Consider the following 13,751-nt stretch of genomic DNA (forward strand, 5'->3'; position numbering starts at 1 on the left):
GGGTAAGCCATTCCGCGATGATCTTCCTCAGTTGCCGTAAGAGGTTTTCAGCTGTGTGCGTATTCTGGAAAGCGGTGATACAAAGCGTAGCCTGCCTAGGAAAGAGTTGGCGTTTGCGAGATGCTGCTACTGGTGCCGCCGCTGCTGTTCTTGCGGCGGGAGTCCATACATCTACCCAGTGGGCTGTCACAGTCATATAGTCCTGACCCTGCCCTGCTCCACTTGTCCACATGTCCGTGGTTAAGTGAACATTGGGTACAACTGCATTTTTTAGGACACTGGTGAGTCTTTTTCTGACGTCCGTGTACATTCTCGGTATCGCCTGCCTAGAGAAGTGGAACCTAGATGGTATTTGGTAACGGGGGCACACTGCCTCAATAAATTGTCTAGTTCCCTGTGAACTAACGGCGGATACCGGACGCACATCTAACACCAACATAGTTGTCAAGGCCTCAGTTATCCGCTTTGCAGCAGGATGACTGCTGTGATATTTCATCTTCCTCGCAAAGGACTGTTGGACAGTCAATTGCTTACTGGAAGTAGTACAAGTGGGCTTACGACTTCCCCTCTGGGATGACCATCGACTCCCAGCAGCAACAACAGCAGCGCCAGCAGCAGTAGGCGTTACACGCAAGGATGCATCGGAGGAATCCCAGGCAGGAGAGGACTCGTCAGAATTGCCAGTGACATGGCCTGCAGGACTATTGGCATTCCTGGGGAAGGAGGAAATTGACACTGAGGGAGTTGGTGGGGTGGTTTGCGTGAGCTTGGTTACAAGAGGAAGGGATTTACTGGTCAGTGGACTGCTTCCGCTGTCGCCCAAAGTTTTTGAACTTGTCACTGACTTATTATGAATGCACTGCAGGTGACGTATAAGGGAGGATGTTCCGAGGTGGTTAACGTCCTTACCCCTACTTATTACAGCTTGACAAAGGCAACACACGGCTTGACACCTGTTGTCCGCTTTTCTGTTGAAATACCTCCACACTGAAGAGCTGATTTTTTTGGTATTTTCACCAGGCATGTCAACGGCCATATTCCTCCCACGGACAACAGGTGTCTCCCCGGGTGCCTGACTTAAACAAACCACCTCACCATCAGAATCCTCCTGGTCAATTTCCTCCCCAGCGCCAGCAACACCCATATCCTCCTCATCCTGGTGTACTTCAACATCTTCATCTTCAATCTGACTATCAGGAACTGGACTGCGGGTGCTCCTTCCAGCACTTGCAGGGGGCGTGCAAATGGTGGAAGGCGCATGCTCTTCACGTCCAGTGTTGGGAAGGTCAGGCATCGCAACCGACACAATTGGACTCTCCTTGTGGATTTGGGATTTCGAAGAACGCACAGTTCTTTGCGGTGCTTTTGCCAGCTTGAGTCTTTTCAGTTTTCTAGCGAGAGGCTGAGTGCTTCCATCCTCATGTGAAGCTGAACCACTAGCCATGAACATAGGCCAGGGCCTCAGCCGTTCCTTGCCACTCCGTGTGGTAAATGGCATATTGGCAAGTTTACGCTTCTCCTCCGACAATTTTATTTTAGGTTTTGGAGTCCTTTTTTTACTGATATTTGGTGTTTTGGATTTGACATGCTCTGTACTATGACATTGGGCATCGGCCTTGGCAGACGACGTTGCTGGCATTTCATCGTCTCGGCCATGACTAGTGGCAGCAGCTTCAGCACGAGGTGGAAGTGGATCTTGATCTTTCCCTAATTTTGGAACCTCAACATTTTTGTTCTCCATATTTTAATAGGCACAACTAAAAGGCACCTCAGGTAAACAATGGAGATGGATACTAGTATACAATTATGGACTGCCTGCCGAGTGCAGACACAGAGGTAGCCACAGCCGTGAACTACCGTACTGTACTGTGTCTGCTGCTAATATAGACTGGTTGATAAAGAGATGTCTATGTAACTATGTATGTATAAAGAAGAAAGAAAAAAAAACCACGGTTAGGTGGTATACAATTATGGACGGACTGCCTGTCGAGTGCAGACACAGAGGTAGCCACAGCCGTGAACTACCGTACTGTACTGTGTCTGCTGCTAATAATATAGACTGGTTGATAAAGAGATGTCGTAGTAGTATGTATGTATAAAGAAGAAAGAAAAAAAAACCACGGTTAGGTGGTATACAATTATGGACTGACTGCCTGCCGAGTGCAGACACAGAGGTAGCCACAGCCGTGAACTACCGTACTGTACTGTGTCTGCTGCTAATATAGACTGGTTGATAAAGAGATGTCTATGTAACTATGTATGTATAAAGAAGAAAGAAAAAAAAACCACGGTTAGGTGGTATTACAATTATGGACGGACTGCCTGCCGAGTGCAGACACAGAGGTAGCCACAGCCGTGAACTACCGTACTGTACTGTGTCTGCTGCTAATATAGACTGGTTGATAAAGAGATGTCTATGTAACTATGTATGTATAAAGAAGAAAGAAAAAAAAACCACGGTTAGGTGGTATACAATTATGGACGGACTGCCTGCCGAGTGCAGACACAGAGGTAGCCACAGCTGTGAACTACCGTACTGTACTGTGTCTGCTGCTAATATAGACTGGTTGATAAAGAGATGTCTATGTAACTATGTATGTATAAAGAAGAAAGAAAAAAACCACGGTTAGGTGGTATACAATTATGGACGGACTGCCTGCCGAGTGCAGACACAGAGGTAGCCACAGCCGTGAACTACCGTACTGTACTGTGTCTGCTGCTAATATAGACTGGTTGATAAAGAGATGTCTATGTAACTATGTATGTATAAAGAAGAAAGAAAAAAAAACCACGGTTAGGTGGTATACAATTATGGACGGACTGCCTGCCGAGTGCAGACACAGAGGTAGCCACAGCCGTGAACTACCGTACTGTACTGTGTCTGCTGCTAATATAGACTGGTTGATAAAGAGATGTCTATGTAACTATGTATGTATAAAGAAGAAAGAAAAAAAAACCACGGTTAGGTGGTATACAATTATGGACGGACTACCTGCCGAGTGCAGACACAGAGGTAGCCACAGCCGTGAACTACCGTACTGTACTGTGTCTGCTGCTAATATAGACTGGTTGATAAAGAGATGTCGTAGTAGTATGTATGTATAAAGAAGAAAAAAAAACCACGGTTAGGTGGTATACAATTATGGACGGACTGCCTGCCGAGTGCAGACACAGAGGTAGCCACAGCCGTGAACTACCGTACTGTGTCTGCTGCGACTGGATGATAAATGATATAAAAAATATATATATATCACTACTGCAGCCGGACAGGTATATATTATATATTATATAATGACGGACCTGCTGGACACTGTCTGTCAGCAGAATGAGTTTTATTTTTATAGAATAAAAAAAACAACAACACACAAGTGAAGTCACACGACGAGTGTTTAACTTTTTCAGGCAATCACAATATAAGTATACTACTAACTATACTGGTGGTCAGTGTGGTCAGGTCACTGGTCAGTCACACTGGCAGTGGCACTCCTGCAGCAAAAGTGTGCACTGTTTAATTTTAATATAATATTATGTACTCCTGGCTCCTGCTATAACCTATAACTGGCACTGCAGTGCTCCCCAGTCTCCCCCACAATTATAAGCTGTGTGAGCTGAGCAGTCAGACAGATATATAATATATATAGATGATGCAGCACACTGGGCTGAGCCTGAGCAGTGCACACAGATATGGTATGTGACTGAGTCACTGTGTGTATCGCTTTTTTCAGGCAGAGAACGGATATATTAAATAAACTGCACTGTCTGGTGGTCACTCACTATATAATATTATGTACTCCTGGCTCCTGCTATAACCTATAACTGGCACTGCAGTGCTCCCCAGTCTCCCCCACAATTATAAGCTGTGTGAGCTGAGCAGTCAGACAGATATATAATATATATAGATGATGCAGCACACTGGGCTGAGCCTGAGCAGTGCACACAGATATGGTATGTGACTGAGTCACTGTGTGTATCGCTTTTTTCAGGCAGAGAACGGATATATTAAATAAACTGCACTGTCTGGTGGTCACTCACTAGTAAACTCTCTGCACTCTCTACACTTCTACAGTACTCCTCCTAGTCCTAAGCTCCAGTAAATCTCTCTCTTTTATAATCTAAATGGAGAGGACGCCAGCCACGTCCTCTCCCTATCAATCTCAATGCACGTGTGAAAATGGCGGCGACGCGCGGCTCCTTATATAGAATCCGAGTCTCGCGATAGAATCCGAGCCTCGCGAGAATCCGACAGCGTCATGATGACGTTCGGGCGCGCTCGGGTTAACCGAGCAAGGCGGGAAGATCCGAGTCGCTCGGACCCGTGAAAAAAAACATGAAGTTCGGGCGGGTTCGGATTCAGAGAAACCGAACCCGCTCATCTCTACTATAAATAGATGCTCTTCATCTTACAAAGGCTCTGTTTGCCACCTCAGCAGAAGAAACCACTCTACCTTTAACTAATCCATTTTCACCAAATTAACTTTCTAGATTTCTCCAAACCTCCAACATTCCATAAATCTCCACACTCATTCCATAAATTACTCCACAACCCATGTATTCCTAAGTTCATTGTACAGTAGCTACAGTGGCAGCCCTATTATGGAGAGGAAGAAAAGGTGTATGGGCAAATCAGCACTGTCATCATAGTCTAAATCCAGGGCTTGCTTTTTCTTGTAATGTTTTATTATATTTCCACCTTCTTCCAGGTTAGGCATGGCTTTTAAATCATTAAAGCAAACCTTGTGTTGTACATTTTATAATTAGCCATTTCTGATGTCATATCAACTGTAGTGAACATTTGCCTAATGATGGGAGTGATGCCTTTCTCAGTGACATACACAGTAATTCTGTACTACCCTTGGATCAATGGCACAGCTGTAGCGATAAACATTAAACTGTTTTAATAACAGCAAAGTGTGTGAGGGGTAGATACAGGAGGTTTTATCAGTGTAGTTTGTCACTGGATCACTCTTTCTTCTGTATCCGCAGTCACACCAGATACTGGCTCACCAAACACCCTTCTAGGTCACATTTGGGACCTTACAAATGGCAGCATCCTGTCCACCCTACCTAGGATTGCCACCTCATCCATCATCAATTCCTGGAGATCCGCCCCGCCCCCATTCCAACCCCCCTTCCCCCCCCAGCGGCACCAAGCAATGTTCATGTAACTAAAATTAAGTACCATATTTATAAAATATTTTACGTACAAACAATCTAAATTAAACAGTATAGCTATATATATATATATATATATATAGGAATATAATAGCTGCCATTTGGCTAAATTATAGGCATTTGGTGCCTTAAAACTAGATTGTGTGAAAGAGGGAAAAACCATAGTAGTGTAAGTGTTGCACACAACCTAATCAATATCAAGCTTCAACCGGTTAAACAAACAAATGCACTGCTAAAAGGTGTCTGTATATAACTTGAGCCTCTATTTGTTTCATGCAAGCCCATTATATTATAAATACAGTATATGTGTGACATGCCTGTCAGCTCTCGTTGCTCTGCTCACATGAGCCGGGCCGGTATTAAAAAACATCTGAAACGCTGAGGAAGAGCTGCCGATGGCAGCATCACAGCAGCTTCGACTCAGTCTGGGCTGAACACAGTCTCGCGAGATTTGATGTCATCATCTCGTGAGACAGTCACTGCAGTTCACTGAGTTCCTCAGAGCAAAAATAATAACAAAATGTTACTGGCCAATGTGTTGATGAACATGTTTTTAAGAAGCGAATGTTTGTAATAGACACCTGCTGTCTTTGCTGGTTACAGGTCCTGTGTTTGCAGGCTCCTACATTTGTTGTTTTTTTCTTCTTTTAGAGCACTGCTGAGCCAATGAATATATTGTGTATGAGCATTATTTTCCATGATCCATATTCGGTTCAACAGCTGGAGAAAGTTATAAATTGTTTTCTTTCAGTGATTTCCCTTATGACAAGACAAATATAAATGGAAACGTACCATTCCCTTCAACTATTCCCAATAATTGCAGATGTTCATTAGCATTTTTTTTGAATAATTGAGCTAAATGAGGTCTATGTTTTAGTTGCACATCATGTCACAGAACTAATGCTGAGATGAATAGTCTCTTCCTCACTTATGTGAACAGTAGTCAGACTTCTGAAGACTGTGTTTGGTTAAGCCGGCTTCCAGTCTCCTTTTTTATTCTAGAAACCAGTTTGGTACATATGCTGCTTTCTGTTGTGTCTGCAGTTACTAGAGAATGGAGGAAATCACAGCGGGCGGGAAGGAGTTGGGAGGCCTGTGTGCAGTGTTCAGTCACTGGCTGTGCCTCCTCCTCTCTAGCCAGCCTCTGTGAACGCTAGTAGACTCTAGCGCTGTGCTAAGGTCTGCTGGGCATGCATGCGCAAGCCATAGGAATACATGTGGGCTGCGAGTAGTCGCAGCTCAACATACCTAGTTGCACCCGCAGCATGTGTGGCCATGTCACAGTATGGACGTACGAGGCTACGTTTGCTTGTAGCAATAAGTCTGTTTTCGGGTCCTAACTGCCATATTAAACAAACACATCTGATTGGTTGTATTGGGTAGCAGTACTTGTTTCCTTTGCACCAGTTTTTCTACATGTCAACCAAAATCTTATGGATAGAGGTTGCAAGAGGTGAAACTTACTTTATTCCAACCGCTGTCTTTTGTCAAGTGACTGTAAAGACTCCTCATGTTATTGTAGCGGAGACATGAGGCACTATGGATATATAGAGCTGTGGTGACTCAGATTGCAGGTGAGTTTGTAATATTTAAATATTAGTGACTAATCCAGTATTTTTCCGGCTTTATTTGATACTATAAACTCTAAATGCAGAATCCTCTGTCTTCCTAGTGCATAGACCAACAATGGGAAAACTTTCTAGCACTCTGTCTCAGTTACACCCCCCCCCCCCAACCCCCTCCCCAAACAAAATAAAAGTCAGTAGATAGAGAAGCATAACCAATTTCTAAATTGCGGTTAAGACATAACAGCAAATTAAATGACCCAAAGGGGCAACATATACCATGCCCAGCTACCGCATCTCAGGGTCGTGGATATTCTGCGTTTCCACTTGTCCACCTGATTTTCAGTCCCCATGGCAACCACATGCGGGGTGTAATTCCCATACCTCCGTGAAGAGATCCCTTCAGGACTACCATCAAGACCATGAGTTTATGTAGATGGTTTGTGTATTGTATATTGTTTGTGAAGATGTTCTGTATATGGCATAGAAGTAACTAGAATAGTCTGCATTGAATACTATTTAGTTGGGGCTGAGCTGTTTCTGACTGTAGCTCTGTGCTTTAACATTCTCAGTCTTAGGGGGGAATTCAAATGTTCGAAAAGTCGGTTGGTTGTCTGATTTTTCCTGTCTATTAGAAAAAACAGACACCCAACTGATTTTTCAAACAATTGAATACCCCCTTAGAGTAGTGCGAGTCCTGTGGAATGTCCGAGGTTTAACATTAGCAATGTTTCCCTCATTTATTTGAGAGCATAGCGGGATTTCCATACAGAAGCTTCTCCTTGCTCCTGCTCTTATAGTGGCCACTGTTCTCATGCGAGGATGCCAGAATGTCAGTCAGTAGGACGAAGGCTGTTTTGGAGGAAAAACAAAGGCTGCTTATAGTTTCACGATTGGGAGGCATAGACTGTAGTGTTGTGTTTAAAATTGGGGTGCACCCCAAATTCTAAATAATAAATAAAATAATTTCACATTAGCATATTCAAACTTTTAGGCGCTCTGTATTACCTGTAATTCCCATATACTGTATAAATATTATAACTTGGTGTTTTCCATTTAAAAGTAATGGAGCACTGTGACCGGGTGGTCTTACTTTTATTTATTGAACAACCTGAGTGGACTTACTTCACTCTCACGGTCAGTAACTATTTGTTACTGACTCCTGACACTACATCATGGATGGGTAACTTACTGCCTCCTACACAGGCACCTGGACCCAATTGTTCCACTAGGCTTCTACACTAGCACCTGAATCCCCTTCATTTCTGGTATGCTTGGTCATGCTACGACAACACCTAATGGATGGTGTTAGCTAATTCCTCTTTAGCCACTTACTATGGACCAGTGCTGCTGTTGGTAGTTGGCAGAGGGCAGAGCTTGTAGAGACATTCGGCTCAACTGCAGGATAGCCAAAGAAAGAGTCAAGTGTTAACTAGAAGTAACAGGATGCAAACAGATGTTGGGGACTTGATGCAGGAACAGTGTTTATTTGTCTCCACTAAAATGTCTTCACAAAAACAATTCCTTATCTGAAGAAGCTATTTATAATACAGCATACAGATGTACCTAGAAGTGCAGATGATACCCTATTATCACATGGTCAGGAGGATACACACAGAGAGCTCACAGAGCCTTTTTTTGTGGCACAAAATACAGCAGGGTGATAACTCAGCCTTTGCCCCTTTAACCAATTCAATGAGATGCTTGAACAGTGCACATATATGCTCCTGGAGAGATTTAACATTGAAACCAGTGGACAGAGGGGGTTCTACAGCTCTCTATGCACGAGGCTGTCTAGGGAGAAAGCCAAGCCCTTGAAAACTCCCAGACACCTGATACAAATCTTGACACTGTACAGTGGGTGAGACGACTTAATTACATAATTCATAGTGCATGTACATGCATTGTAACAGTCTGGGGTAATTGGTAAAGTTCTTGGTGGTGCAAATATAACAAATGGAGCTTTACTGTCTGTCAGCCTACAGCATTAACTGTAAAACAACCAAACAACCTAGCCCTCACTAAGGGCATTAGCTCACTTATTCACCCCTGTCTAAAATAGGCAACAAGTCTGCATCACAAAGTCTCTCACAGGTATAGTTAGCTTTGCCTCTGGTTTCTCACTTCTCAGCCCCACCTGGGCTCTGTACTTAGGGCAGCGTCTTTTGCTTTCCACAGTTTCTCTTGGACTATACTGGCCTCCCACAACCCCACCTGGACTGTATACACAGGCAGTAAGTACTTCACTTGACTGCCAGATCCTCTTTGTACTGTATCCACTCAGCAGCGATTAGATGTGGTCACATCTCCTTTTCTTCCCTGTGTAGGTGAATCCCTACAATGCCACACAAAATTGATGGCTGACTATCATCCTGATACTGCTGTAGTATACAGTACAGTAGCATATGGAGCCTATTGTATTGTTCAATATTGGAGTTACATTTTTTTTCTACAGTGCACAAGTGATCTTCTGTTTCATATTTTTTGTGACCTACAGTAAGGAAGCTAAAAAGTATTTTCTGCGGAAGAAGAACCTGCTGAGTAATGCATTAAAAAATAAAATGAAATCAGGGAAGTAAAAAAAAGTTACCCAACATCTAATATGTCTGGTGATAAATCCTCAAAAGGATAGTGCCAGGTGTTGATGGACTTTTGAAAATTTAGCCTGGAATTATCAGATACATAAATTTTGTCATGTTTTACAAATCTAGGACAAAGTCCTACAAAGCAACCTTAAACATTCTTAACTACTGAAGTTCTGTACTACACTACTGTATGTAGACAACAGTGATTGAACACTGAAAGCAAATAGATCAACGAGAGTTTACTAATGTCAGTACTTTGTAGGTTCACCACATGCACTGATTACTCCAGACACCCTTCTTGGCAAACTGTCTGCAAGTTCCTGAACAACGGGATGTGGTATGTTTTGCCATTCTGCCTTAAGTACAGTGACCAACTGTGACACTGAAGAAGGTTGAGTCGGTCTAGAATGCATCCGATGCTCCAGTTCATTCCAGAAGTTCTCAATGGGGTTAGGATCTGGACTCTGAGCTGGCCAGTCCATCCGGGTTAACAAATTTTCTGTATACCAGTCCAGTGTCATCCCGGAAACCTGACATCGGACATGCTACGATGATCCCCTTTTAAAACTTGGTTAGCTCCTTCCGGCAAGCCATTCCGTTAGCAAACGACCTAATTAGTACCCCTCTACCCATCTTATACCTTCACGGACACCTATCTGCCGCAGAAGCACACCATTTCGCTTTTCACGGAGTGTGGGGGAGGGGGGTTATTCTCATTAATGGCTCTTAATAGCAAGCAGAAAAAATCCCATCTCCCGAACTGGAAGAAACCTTCTGATCCTTCGCTACATGCCACCCTTCTCAGGATCTGGCATGTTTATTAAATTAGATTTATTACAGTAGTATACTCAGCACATCCCTATTTTAAAAACTAAAAAACCAAAACATTGGACAATTGGTCTTCAAATTTTGTGTCCAACCCCTCTTTGTCTAAGAAATGTACTTTCTATTTGATGTCCCATCTTGATCAATAAATCTACTTCACTATCAACCTTCTTTTTTCCTCCCTTTCCTACCCTCCTTCTGCAGATGGCCACTCTGCTGTTTTTGCTCCTTCCTTTCACCATGTTAAAATTTGGTCCAACACTGTAAACCAGAGGTTCTCAAACTCGGTCCTCGGGGGCACACACAGTGCATGTTTTGCAGGTCTCCTCACAGAATCGCAAGTGAAATAATTAGCTCCACCTGTGGACCTTTTAAAATGTGTCAGTGAGTAATTAATACACCTGTGTACCTGCTGGGTTACCTGCAAAACATGCACTGTGTGTGCCCCCGAGGACCGAGTTTGAGAACCTCTGCTGTAAACAATTTGCTAGTCATGCAATTTGCACCGTGGCATGGTGATACCAGTTGAGTGTGAGAATTACACAATGTACCAGAGCCCAAAGACCAGTAATTTTTGGGCAGAACCACCGTATATAAAATATAACCCAAGGAACACCTCTCCCCACATTTGGGGAAGAATATTCATTTTGATGGCGTTCTTACGGCCAATCGATGAGAAAGTGTCCAGACCTCTTAATAGACAAGTGGCTTTAAGAAGGTGCAAGTTGAGGGGGTGGAGGGGGTCAGGTTCAAAGGGAGGGCCTCTGTTTTATCACGGTTTATTTTGAAGTTAGAGAGCTGTCCATATTACAGATGCTCTGTAAGCAGAGCGTGGAGCGAAGTGAGGGGGTTAGTGACCCTGAATAGGACCCCATTAATCCTTTCTGTGATAGTCACGTACCCTTTAAAAGATGATTGCAAGTCCACAAATCTTAATATCCTAGTATAATGCATTCTACACATAAAACATTTTATATTTAAAAGAATGTGTGGTTAGGTGTACACCCACATAAGCTTCTGCAGTGAAATTATCTAGCATTTATTTAGCAACCTGCAGTGAAATATGAGATTTAATGTTTAGTAAAAAAGTATCCATGAAATACACTCCATTCTTTAAAGGTTGCAGCGTGGGCAATGCCGCAGCTTTTCTTTAATGGTATTTTGAGTTTCTTAAATGCAATTTTAGCTGAGGTTAAATGTTGTTAATGCAAGTGGCAAACATACTATTCAGACTATCCCCCAGCCTGCATTGCTTCAAGTGGGCGCTGAAAACCCACCTGTTCATTAAAGGATATCCGTCCACCATGTCACCACCAAGGGGGAACTCAGTTAGATGTAGTAATTTACTGCGGACTAAATGATTCCCTGAAGGCCGTTCAGTTAGCCCCCGTTGGCAGCTGCTTTATTATCTTGGGGGGAGGGGGGGTTGTCTGGGACCCCAGCAGGTCTTGTAAAAAATAAAAAATAAATTATGAAAAATAGCCCATTTTCCATGTGTTTTTGCCCAAAAAGGGATATTTTTTGGGGGGGCGCAAAAAACGGGGGCTAATTGAATAGCCCAGACAAAATATAGCTCTTGAAAAAATATCGGGGCTAATTGAATTCCCCCCCTCCCCCATATAGTCTACCTCATTCTCTTGCACCCTCCAATTTTCCCACTCCTGCTTCATGCGCCTAGCTTACCTTACACTGGCTGACTTATTACAGTATGTCTGCCGATTGTCTATCCCTTCCCTATAGTCTGTAAGATCCAAGGGCAAGGCCCTCCTCCCTGCTTTTCTCATTACCTACATTACTTACACACCAGCTACACTCCACACCTACTTCTTGGACTCTCTGCCCCCTGATTTGTCATTTCTTCATATAATCTAGACCTGTTACCTGCGTCCACGCTAATAGGTATAGGTTTAGGCACGCACACTGGAGGGGGAGGGGGGGTGCTTTATAAAATCTCACTCAGGGTGATTGTAGGCCTGGAGCTGGCCATGCTTTCATCAATTTGTAAAATAAGGCCCACTAAGAATGGGTTGGGTCACAATACTGATGGCGGGATCCCGGCTGATGGATGGCCGGCGGAGAAACGATCACAATGAAGCCACTTGCTTCCCACAAGTGGGAATAGTCCCTGTTGTTCAGCATGCCGACCGGCGGCATTTTCAGATGCCGGGATCCCAGCGTCGGTATTGTGAGGAGACCACCGGTCACATAAACACAACCCCTAAGAATAGTGAGCTAAGGGGGTAATTCAGATCTCATCGCTGCTGTGCGTTTTCGCACAGCGGTCGTTCTGATCCGAACTGCGCATGCGTATGCACCGCAATGCACAGGCATGACGGTCGTCTGCAGAGGGGATCGCTGGTCAGCAATGGGTTTGTGCACAGGATCCATTCGCACAGGCGTTCGCAAGGAGATTGATATGAAGAGGGCGTTTGTGGGTGGCAACTGACCGTTTTCAGGGAGTGTCTGGAAAAACGCAGGTGGGACCAAGCATTTGCAGGGAGGGTGTCTGATATCAAGTCTGGTCCCGGACAGGCTGATATGATTGCAGCGGCTAAGTCCTGGGCTGCGCAGAGACTGCACAAAATCAGTTTATGCAGCTCTGCTACACATGCATTCGCACACTTGCACAGCTAAAATACACTCCCCCCGTAGGCGGCGACTGTCTGAACGCAGGACGGCAAAAATCGCGGCCTAGCGATCGGATCTGAATTACCCCCTAAGGGTGACAGAATAAATACAAATCAAAACATAGTAGCTATAGAAACACTGTTTTTGTTATAGAGCAGAATTTTTTTGGTAGGCTTAAAACTTAAGGTGCATACACACTAGGCGATTCACTCCAGGAACAACATCGCCTAGTGTGTCCCCTCCCTGGCTGGGTCTCCTGACGTGGGCATACACACCGTGCAATATCGCTAGCGATATCACACACAGTGACGTCATGCCGCGCCCAGTCCAAACATGCAGCCTCTATCGTCAGATTGAGCTGCATGCACAGATGACAGAGTGGGACGTTAAAACGTTACCGCAAATCGCTATCATCTGCAGCATACACACTCGGCGATATAGTAAGCGATATCACTCAGGAGGGTAAAAATTATCTATATCGCTTACTATATCGCCTAGTGTGTACGGGCATTTAGACCAATGGCAACCAAAGATTTTGTACATACTGTGTGGGGCCGCAAAACAACTGGGACTGGTCTGAGAAGCACAAACTTCCAATTGTGATTTCCAATACATGCTGTGCACCTTTTAGACAAGGTTTTAGAACCCAAATGAGCTGGTGAAATGAAGGGTGCAGTAAAAGAATTTAAAGAATTCAAAATTCTAATGTGTTTAATACTGGAATATTACATGAATTTTTGAGACACTGTAATTATTAGATAGGAAACAGTAGTGACTGGCAACTTTCAGCCCCAGGGGAAAAGTCCATATAAGCAGCCCAGAATTGGCATGGCAAGTCACAGAGGGGACATGCCTAGTATTAGACATAGACTATTGCATGTTACTTACGGTCATTTTTAAAAGAATAAAAAAAAGTATGTATTTATGGTTAGATTATTAAGGCTGGCTAACACAGTTACTCTATTTTACAGCATAA

General features: G+C 43.8%; 1 protein-coding gene across 5 annotated transcripts in view; it reads left to right on the forward strand.

Moving 5' to 3' along the window:
* The window catches only part of PLCL2 (phospholipase C like 2), a 472,193-nt gene that overhangs the window by 319,921 nt on the left and 138,521 nt on the right, over positions 1–13,751 (forward strand). The gene's annotated exons all lie outside the window — the stretch shown is intronic.

Source organism: Pseudophryne corroboree, chromosome 5 (assembly GCF_028390025.1).
Source record: "Pseudophryne corroboree isolate aPseCor3 chromosome 5, aPseCor3.hap2, whole genome shotgun sequence".
Taxonomy (NCBI): Eukaryota; Metazoa; Chordata; class Amphibia; order Anura; family Myobatrachidae; genus Pseudophryne; species Pseudophryne corroboree.